The following is a 9,747-nucleotide window of genomic DNA, read 5'->3' as shown; positions in this document are numbered from 1 at the left end:
AATTTCAAAAATCTTGATTATTACGCTAATATTACATGTATTTTGCATGTTGTAGAATTACTGGTTAGGTTGTGATTTGCATATTAGGTATATAAAATTGTGGGGTTATTTTGCTATTCAAAAGACTTATATGAAACGCTCACAGATGAAACCAGAAGTTTGTCGACACGATGTATTTTTTAAGAACACGGCGCATATCTCACAAGTTTGTGTCGGGATATCCCATATGGTCTAGTGGTTAGGATTTGGCGCTCTCACCGCCAAGGCCCGGGTTCAATTCCCGGTGTGGGAAAATCTATCTTTTGGTGTCATGCATCATTTTTCTTAACTTATCGAAATATAAGTTACACTATAGAGAAAAGAAAGTGGTTCTATTGTTTATATTTACACCCCAAATCATTATTTTCTATGGTGACATGTGTTGTTGATTATGACCAAAACAGTGACCTTCATCATTTAAGGCCATCATAACTTGAATGACTTGAAGCGACACGAAATATACTGGTACATGGCACCATCATTAACACTGAATTCTGGTCTGTGTATGCTGTTATTCAAATCTGAGGCAGAGTGTGGAAAAATGATTTCGATACTTTATATGTTGCACTCAATAATCTAAAAATCACAGCAATATACCTAAAACATTTCATACATACTGTATATATGTTAGCAAATGATATTGATTGGTTGGTTGGATGGTTAATGGATTTAATTGATTGATTGATTGATTGATTGATTGATTAATTGAGTGATTGATTGATTGATTGATTGATTGATTGATTGCTATTATCTGAAAAAATGAATGTTTAAGATTAATATATATTGTATTATGTAAAGCAAGTCATGTATTTTGTTATATTATGAAACAATTGGCATTCCGTACCTTTGTATAGCTATATGAGAACGCATGTACTCAGATCATGATCCGTACCGTGCCAGTTATGTTGCACACAGACTCACTCTTGCCCAGTACATCCTACCCTGGTCATCAAAATGACAACATCATCTAACACGACACCAGCAAATAAGTCTTAAACTTCAACACACTTTCAAAAAATCACACCCTAAAGTAAAAGTTCAAACCTTTATTTTCTCTGCACTTAGAAAGTGTTTATCTGAAGGCAAAGGGGTAAATTTAGGTGCATTAATTCTGCTGCAAGCTAAAATTCCAAACCGGACTTCCGCACATATAGCTTTATTTGGCAACGTAGGGATCTACTTATGAACAATTCTACATTATTTCGAACTAAATTTTATATCTTCCGAAGCCTTATAAAGCTACCGGTCGTATTGTCGAAATTCGAACCCAATTTGTTCGGTTTGGACAGAGTGGTTTGATTTCATCAAACGAACAAAAGCGAGTGAAAACCTGTCAGAATCACATCCGTACAAATACCTGATTGGTGTAGCAGGATTAACCTTACGTGGCCGGGCTTTGTATTCTTTCTCCGCCCAACTTGTAGAAAACTAAATCACAAAATACGTATTCCTCATAGTTTTCTGCAGGTTATTTACTTAGGAAAGTATACTAGCCTATCACATGGACAGACGGCTAGTCTCGCTATGAAAGAGGAATGGTAAATTAGTACATTTATATACTGTATAGGTTCTACTCTCCTGGGTACTGGTCGTAATACACTAGTCTTTGTTGAAACTCTGTCAACAATTAGTCTGCACTTTCTGCTTTCGTACCAGCCACTAACAGGGCTGCAAGACCATCTCTTCAATTTTGCGACAAGTCGGTCTTTGGCTACGTTCCCGGTCTGGCATTTTATCAAGGTAAGTTATTATCGATACTTATTTTTTTTCCTCTAGGCTTCTTTCGACAAATATTTCATCAAACAGTCAATGTTTAATGGGAGCCAGCAAATATAATTTTCATTCTCGTAATATTGAGAGGCACGCATAGTATCTGATATTTTGCATGTTAATTCACGGTTTATCACGTCTGTTTAGAGAAGTTCGACAAGCTACGTCTACAGTCAATCTGAAATATATCTACTTTCATTTCAAAGTTATTCCTTGATTTCCGTCACACTTCTTATTGTCGCATTTTTCATCTATGACGAACGAACTTTCAAACACCGACGTGCAAATTCAATAATCGACACAGCGTCCTTTCATGATCAAAAGGCATACCATAGAACTTTAAAAAAAATACATTTTCGTTAACCTGGCCAGAAAAAAAAATCACTTGCGTAATAAATCTGTGATATGCTATATGTGATATTTTTTCTTATAACATAATAATAAATTAATATTCAACTTCGGACGACAGTCTCTTAAGCGCCGTCATACTGTATTTATTCTGTGCGGGATGCGTAACATATTATGACAAATTTGGCAACGGACGTGGTCGAGGCACTCCGTTTGATCGACAGAAAGGAAAGTTTACGATACGTTTGATGGTCATTTTTCCTTCGGGCGACGTTGAAAGAAATACAATGCAACTCTTTGATGCCTTCAAGGAAGGAGCATTATGTCATTGTACCCAATCTTGATTGATCAATGTGGTCACCTTGGAAACCAATATGTGCTCTGAGGAGGTATTGGGAGAACAAATTCAATTATGGAAAGCGATAGTATCACTTCAAGTCAAAGGAAGTGACGTGTATCGAGATGTATCAGACATCTTGTTTGCACCATAGTCTAAGGTGTTGAGAGTATGATCAAATTATCAAGACCACCAATGAAGGAGTTATACGATTCGTTTGCGTTTCAACACCAGACCGTTCAGGTTATTATACGTACCATAATTCTAACACTCTTCCCTTACTTTTATAATAACACCGTGGCTATATTCATCGTCGTCGTCGTCGTCATCATCATCATCATCATCATCATCATCATCATCATCATCATCATCATCATCATCATCATCATCGTCGTCATCGTTGTCGTTCATTCATTCATCCGTCCACACACAAACCCATCCATCCATCCATCCATCCACCCACCCACCCATTCATTCATTCATTCATTCCTTCATTCATTCATTCCTTCATTCATTCATTCATTCATTCATTCATTCATTCATTCATTCATTCATCCATCCATCCATCCATCCATCCATCCATCCATCCATCCATCCATCCATTACTACCACTATCAAAATGATAACAAGTTCCACTTCCATTGTAGTACAAATGTGTACACAGATAAAAACGATGAAAAGACTACTTCTTTCTGACACTGTACATTACATTTTACGGCAATGTAACAAAAGTGCAGGCAATTGAGATTTTGTTATATATTCAAGTTATCGCCATTCTACGTCCATAACGGTCACTATTCTGGTCAATTATTTAATACCTGTAAAGCATACAAATCTGGTAAGTCGGAAACTAGATATTGAATTTACAAAACAGTTCACACCCTCCATATATTTATCTAATACTAGTATACTACGTATAACACTTGCATTAGGCTTCTGGCAATATTTCAACTTGTGGGGCAAGGTTAGACGTATAACTCGGAAAGTGTACTCTTTTTCATTGCTTTAATAGGAAAATCATTTTTATCCTTTTTGTCGTAATCCGGCGGAACTAATAAATACCAATAGTAGGTAGAAGCCCCAATTGCGTTGAACAAATGGCTAAACTTACAGTTGTGATGGTCAAGTTTCCCAGTACATACCTTCCATCCATATCACTTGGATTGGATCACCGTTGTGGTTAACTCGAACACACGACTCCAATAATACTGTAGCTTATTTCCATTTAACTTATGAAAATAATGTCAATTACTTACTTAGCTCGTTGTAAATAGTTGTTTTTATAAAATATTAACATTTTTGAGTGAGGAGAGTTCAGTCGGGAATTGTAAGTACGGTTGCGATAAAGGTTCACAAAGTGAGTCCTGAAGACGTCACTTCATACCATTTGTACTGTGCTGTGTGTTGTTGTCCTTCTATCTGTGCAATCAACGATGTGTCAGATTTGTTCTCGTCTATCCCGAGATCACGGTAGTAAAGAGATATTGGAGTCTGCAACTAATGTATCCCATATCCAATCCAATATGTATGATGATGTACATAGAAAGTTGGCGTTACATAGAAACAGCAAAATCGAAATACAAAAAAGGGGAAGAGGTGAAGGGGTAGGAAAAGCCGGGAGAGGAGGGGAGGGGATGGGAGCAGGAAAAGTGGAGATGGGGGGGGGGGGGCTACTCAGCGGAGGCTCATTTCGAATAGTAACTATAGTAAGTGACAGTCACATAGAATATGTGTGTAAGGGGCTGTTTACACAACTGAGTGAGTACAAAAACAACCAAGCTTTAAAATTTGAAATACAATGTGAGGCACTATTCTCTCTAAACTGGGTTAAATCCTTATCCGTTTTATCAACGATAAAACTGCATGTAACACTTAATAGCAAGACTACTGACAAACTACTGACATGTGCAGTTCTATGGATCTCAAGTATTTCTGCGCACCTGCAGTATTCAGGTTTTCCTTTTAAATTCACTTTACATTTTTGTAATAGCAACTTGTTAAGCCCTCGGGGAATACCGTAAATCTCATAACAAGGAATTCGAGAACTGAAAGACTGTTTTGTAGACTGACGACTGAATCTTGTTTAGTATAAAAGGGGTTATTTAGAATCGAGATAGAGGAAATCCAAAGACTCAATGTCAAACTTGTCGACGACTTAGCATTCCATCAATACTCGATAGAATGCTAAGTAAGGGTCATGACTATTTGACCCTCATTGTTTATCTTTGTCTATGACGTTGATCGCCATGACAGTTTCTGGTGGCTGTGGTGGTGGTGGTGGTGGTAGTAATGGGGGTGGTGATGGTTGTGGTTGTGGTCCCACGCGTATGGTGCACATGGTGGTCTGTGCTAATGGGTGGTGGTGATGCTGGTGATGATGACGGCGGTTTAGTGATGATAATGATGGTGATGATGATGATGATGATGATGATGATGATGAAGTTATGTGGGATAGTCTAATGACGCTTTGGAAGGGAATTGTTTATATAATAAATCTGTCGATTTAACTATTGTTTGTTACATGCACCATTTCTTCGTATACCAGGCACTGACACACAACAAACTAACAATAACACGAGACTCTAGGTAGTGCATATAAACCACGGTGTATGTTTCTAAAAATTTAATTTCTCCTTTTCTTTAGTACATGTACAGTTTTGGTTCAAACGGAAAGAATGACAATAAAAATCAGATAGAAAGTGTTAAAAGGAAAATGACCATATCTTAAAGGTTGACACTATCGCATTGTTTGCGTCAAATATTGGAATTGTCCACGGGACATTTCTTGAACAAGCATTGGTCTGTTCTCCCTATCATTATATCAGAATATACATTGCTTGGTATGTGTACCTTTCACTTATTACACGATAGAGAATTCCGAGCAAGTTAGACCTAATTTACTGGTAATCGGTCATTTGACCATATGACTGACGCCCAAATCGAGTTAATGCCGTGGAGGAGAACTGAGTCTATTTTTTACTCTAAGAATATTTGAAGTCTTGTATTTGTCATTCTCATTGCATTTGATATAATTTGTTTGTTCCTACCAATTTTAATTTCTTTGTCATGAATATTTATCCATCAACGTGATCCAATTCTTGTATGCCATAGTTAAAGTACATTGAGGTTTAATTTCCAGGTATTAAAAATAAAAAATATTGTTGTTCTCAGGAATCTAATGAAAAGAGGAAGTCATGAAAATAAGAAAATTAAAACACCAACAAAATCACGGTGCCGTAAACAATACACAAATATCAGACGTTGGACGGTCGGTCCACTATTAGTGCATTTAATCACAATGGCTTCAGAACTCTAAAATCATCGTCGTAAACCACAGCCTCTTTTACGGCACTGTGATCTGGTTAAAACTTCTCTGATCTGCTTCTTGCCATTTCAATAGTACCTTTTTCTCATGTGAAGCGCCAAGTTGTCTCATCCAAAATCTGAACTACCTTTCATCAGTTGACAACTACACAGACAGTGAACAAAGGATATATATAAAACACTCGATTCTTACAGTGCGCATGTGCATTCATTAAGCGCAACAGCAGCCGCGTTCACAGCATGTTGAAGTCTTCCCTTAGGAGTACTATGCCTCAAAAACATAGTACTGTAAATGCAAGATAGCTATATATATAATCACATGTGACTCACATATAACATTTTGTAAGAAGATGTCGGACTAGGTTCCAATGTCTTTCCATAGGTGCCACATAGTATATAGTATACAAGAGTCGTTTCAGGCACAGTACTGATGGATTTGGTCGTGTCTGGGTATAAATGAAATAAAAACATTAAGCGGTACCTGAGGAAGAAATAAGAAAGCACTTTCGTAGCTATATAAGTAGGGTTAATGTCTAGTACGTTTCCTATTGTTCAGTCAGTTTTATGCCTTAGAAAGTATGAAATTTTAATCGACACAAAGTTATGAAGTATTGTATAAAAGAATTGCGATGAAATCTACCGGTATTGCGACTGGACATCAACAAAGCATCTTCTGTCATGAAATTACCCCACTTTACTTGTTCGTATCGGATTTCTTCTATTTGTATATTATCTAAAGGCCAACCCAAGTGGGCACTTAAAGTTGTTAGAAACGCAAATTAGACGGCGTGAACTCTCTCACACCAGGGGAAATATCATGTTGGTTTTTATCGGAATGCATTATCTCAAACATATACCAAACCATGGTCGAATTACAAAGTGTGGCAGAGTTGAATCTCTCATGTAACTACAAGATAGGTTTCAGTTATATGTGTTAAAATGTCGACAACTTTCTGACTAGAAGTTTCTAAACTGTCAGCTTTCGGAATTCCCTATCGGCGGCCCTACATCCGCAGTCTGAGGACTTTCTATATGAATTTTAAGTTTTACTGAAAAGCAATCGTAAATCATTTTGGGTAATTTTCACAAAGAACGCGCTTGCCGAAATATTGCGCCATCCTGAATAAACGACAACAACACATACACATTGTTCAAATTTCTCACTCAGTTATGATAAATACAGTGCTCGATTTGTTTTGGCATGTTAATGATGGTCGTCGGGTAGTAAGCTTTGAGTCCAGTATTTGAGTCCATCGTGGTATCTAGTTTCCGTCAGGGTCATACCATTTTCTGATAAGACAAAATTAAAAAAAATAAAAATATGTGTTTCCGATAACCGCTGACCGATCCTAGTTTAAGCCGCTGAACTTAAACTTTTTTTAAACATTTAAAACAAAAAGGTAAGAACTTCTCTGTCTTCTTGATCTTAGTGTTTGTTTGTTTTCTTTCCCCTGTGATGCCTGTACATATTCCATCAAATTATCACAGAAGGGTGTCTTGGCGAATTCTGTTTCGCAATGATAGGAAGAGCCGACATCGAAGGATCAAAAAGCGACGTCGCTATGAACGCTTTGCCGCCACAAGTCAGTTATCCCTGTGGTAACTTTTCTGACACCTCTTGCTTGAAACTCTGAACCTCAAAAGGATTGACATTTCGTTTATTTTGGGGTCGAAGCAATATTTTTCAAATTAAAATTTCAAATCAAATCAAATCCCGACCTACTACCCTATTTTCTGAGGCCATGTTATCGAAAAAAACAATAATTCTTTTTTCGCCTAACCATCCTTTGCGAACTTATCTAGTTGAATTGTAGATCGTCGGAAGATGATTCTCCAAGTCAGAGCTTCATCTTTTCGCCGATGACGTCATGCTATAAGGATATATCCGGGATATCCATAGAGATATCGCACTTGCCAATGCGAAGTTATAAGCTCTTTCCTTTATAAACACTTATTGCAGATAAATGTTTGATAAGTTCCAGCACAATAGTCCAACAATCTCACAAAGAGTGAAAGAAGGTTGTTTTCCATAACTTACTATATCTTCAATACACGGAACTTCTTCGGAGTAGTGCTCATAGCATCTGATACTTTCGCCATCGCCAAGATTGTTTTACATTGCCGAGGTTTTAATTATTATGTACGTTAAATCCGGACAGTGCAATTTTACTAATTTAAGTTATTTACATCAATTTTGTAACTGTAATGTAATTAGTAGCCTAAAGTTACAAGTAAAGTTTTACAAGTTGTTCATAGTTACAAGAATGTATGTGCAAACATACAAACAACTATTTGTCATGATTTACTCCACCGTGTACGACAATAAAATGGCTGTCGTTTGATACTCTCAACCAACCAATTAATCAAAATAATACTCTGACGGGTTTTCCACGTCTGGTATTCATCCACTTATATCGTAGACACAGAGTGTTTTTAAATGGGCATTGTTCCAGGCTACCACTTAAAATGGCTTTTACCCTATTCTTAATTTGATTTTGGAGTTTTCATGAAATTACTGAAACTAAACCCTTATCGTGGATGAAGATTGTTTTGGGATAAACTAAAAACCCTACACTCTAAACATTTTGACGCTTAGGACGCGTCGCATGTGTTCAGTTTGGTCTGGTTTCCAGAACACGTCATGCATTCTGTTTACTTGCTCTGAACACATACTGTGTGTTCAAAAAGTACTTACAATGTGCCGATGCGTCAACAGCGTTCTATTTCATATGATTTTCAACATTTGCTATGTGTTCAAATAAATACACTATATGTTCTAAATCTGAACACATGCGTTCTAGTTTTCTTACTGAACACATACACTGCATTCAAAAAGTGTTACAATTAAGTGTTCTAGTATCATGTGTTCAACACATGACTTTAGAGTGTAAATGTTGAAGAATTTCCCATTGCACTGAATTTGCTGATCTGGTGTTGCTTAACATTTAGTTATCAAAACAAACAAGTGGTTGTTGAAGTTACTTTCAATGGATTCAGTCGTTGTTGATTGCAATAGGTACACCCGGGAAATGATAAATGTAAATGTATCAACATCCTCTCAAATACAATTAAATTGAACGCATGAAACTTCTCCTTTGGGTATATCACCAACAATTTCTTGCAAAGTTTATTGTCAACACAAGCTACAAGGCTCAGGTACCAGCTACATGTATATGTATGAAATAATTATATCTCCATTGCATTGATAATACATACACTTACTCAACTGTTACATTTTAATTTGTCGCAACCAGCCCAAACTATAAGCCCTTTAGTTTTGGAACCACAAAAAATACATGTACACACGATTGTTGCCCTCAGATTTCATTTTGCCTGGCCTAGTGAGTAGACGTCTAATACCCCGAGGGGTGTCAAAAAACCCCAACTATTTCCCAAGGTTTCTATATAACAGTACGAGTGGTAATGTGACGTTTACTAGTGCCAGAATAAGGCCAGGCAAAATTGTTTTATAACACAGCATATTCTCAGGCACACATTCTCTCTGTAGTCAAAATAAATCACTGAACAAGACTCCTGTGCTACGTATACATGACAATGCGAATGCAGACATCAATTGAGAATAGCCATTGTGATGGATGCAGAACGTCAGAGTAGAGCACGGTGTTGGCGAAACCCATTGTCAAGTTCAAGTTCACGTATCTCATCTAATTACATGTAGAATGATGGGGTTTGATAAAATGAATATACATGCTGCAGCTGATAACAGTTCGGCGATTATTGAACACGACACACATTCAACCGAATCGGATAACCTTTAAGACCGTGACATAACAGATTTGTACGTGAAATTCTGATATTTGTTCACCAAATGTCATTGTCAAACCATTACATGTAAAGTCATGGCAGTTAATAAAATGAAAATGGATGTCACCCCTCTCTTCTTGTTGTATGGCGTTTAGGTATAGAGA

The 9,747-nt window shown here is 37.0% G+C and overlaps 1 non-coding gene across 1 annotated transcript; it reads left to right on the top strand.

The window, feature by feature from the left end:
* Positions 1–220: 220 nt before the first annotated feature.
* On the top strand, positions 221–292 carry Trnae-cuc (transfer RNA glutamic acid (anticodon CUC)). The gene has a single exon. It is a non-coding gene; the product is annotated as a tRNA-Glu (tRNA).
* Positions 293–9,747: the final 9,455 nt, after the last annotated feature.

The sequence above is a fragment of the Glandiceps talaboti genome, chromosome 12, assembly GCF_964340395.1.
Source record: "Glandiceps talaboti chromosome 12, keGlaTala1.1, whole genome shotgun sequence".
NCBI lineage: Eukaryota > Metazoa > Hemichordata > Enteropneusta > Spengelidae > Glandiceps > Glandiceps talaboti.
Note: the sequence above shows the minus strand (reverse complement) of the source record. Positions and strands in the feature narration are given on the sequence as shown.